Source organism: Pundamilia nyererei, unplaced genomic scaffold (assembly GCF_000239375.1).
Source record: "Pundamilia nyererei isolate P.nyererei 1_Seehausen unplaced genomic scaffold, PunNye1.0 scaffold00117, whole genome shotgun sequence".
NCBI lineage: Eukaryota > Metazoa > Chordata > Actinopteri > Cichliformes > Cichlidae > Pundamilia > Pundamilia nyererei.
In genome coordinates, this window is record NW_005187518.1 from 986,143 (window position 1) to 987,319 (window position 1,177).

The 1,177-nt window shown below is 43.6% G+C and overlaps 1 protein-coding gene and 1 long non-coding RNA gene across 3 annotated transcripts in view; both read left to right on the forward strand.

The window, feature by feature from the left end:
* LOC102213306 (low affinity immunoglobulin gamma Fc region receptor III-B-like) overlaps positions 1 to 1,177 on the forward strand; it is a 17,146-nt gene that overhangs the window by 1,663 nt on the left and 14,306 nt on the right. The gene's annotated exons all lie outside the window — the stretch shown is intronic.
* LOC106456339 (uncharacterized) lies at positions 7 to 632 on the forward strand. Its single transcript, XR_001290487.1, has 2 exons — positions 7 to 249; positions 347 to 632. It is a non-coding gene; the product is annotated as an uncharacterized LOC106456339 (long non-coding RNA).

Sequence of the window (1,177 nt, forward strand, 5' to 3'; positions counted from 1 at the left end):
AGATCATCCCCAACTATGATACTCAGCTAAAGAGGATGAAGCTCATTTGCCATGTGCAGTACAACGCCCCTGCTCCTGCCCCTCCGATAGACTTCTATTTCTACAAAAATAACAGGCGACTGGGACCTGCAACCTCTGACAACTATAATGTAGTGAAACAGACTCCAGGGCTGTACAGCTGCAAGGCCAGGGTGCCTCAGTTGGGCCTCTCGAAGTCCAGTGAACCCAAAAACTTTGGACAAATAAGAGGTATTTAAATTTTAATTTACCCCAGCATTTGTTCTACACCGATAAGCCCCAAAGTTCCTAATGGATTGCTAAAAATGTGATACTTTGTGTCTAACAGTTGCACAGCCTCAGAGGCCAACTCATCTCTGACCCAACAGAACCTGAGAAGATGCCACCTCTTCATCCTGGACTCCAAAGGCCAGTATTTCGCCTTGCTTCAGCCACAGATGACTTCCCACCTGCTGCTGCTTCATTACCAACCTCCCCTAACCTCTCCTCTCACCAGCCGATTCAGTTCACTCCAGTAAAGAGCACACCATCACAAGCGCCTCCACTGAAGACTTCATAAGCAGTCCCAACCAGTTTGCTGACTACAGACCAGGATTTTAACTCAGCTACAACTCAAGATCAGGCAAATTGATTCGAGGAACCTGGTAACATGTCTGGGGACATAAACATAGTAACTAATTGACAATAAACCAGTAAACCAGTCACCAGTAAACATCCACAACATAAGATGTACTGGCTGCTTTACCAAAACATTTCTTATAACTTTCACTGAAACCAGCTAATTGTTTTCTATCATATTTCTGATGAAACAACACAGTTACAGGCTAATGCAGGAGAGAAACGTCATTTAGCTAGCGCACCCACGTTACTAGCGTTACCCAAGGATAACCTGAATTAACCCCCTTATTTGGTCACGTTACTTTAAATAAATATCAATTTTACATAAATGTATATACTGCTCGTCTACCGCTCTCACCTGAAACGCAGCAAAACAGCAGTTGTGTGTTACTGATGGTAACTGATTACTACTTTTATAAGGGATTACTTTGTCAGTCACTCATTTGTGTGATCCGCCACTGCCACCTACTGGCGGAACTAAATATCGCCTTAGCATCAAATCAGGTGGGAGGAAATGAGCTTTTCACTCTGTGTTATGATG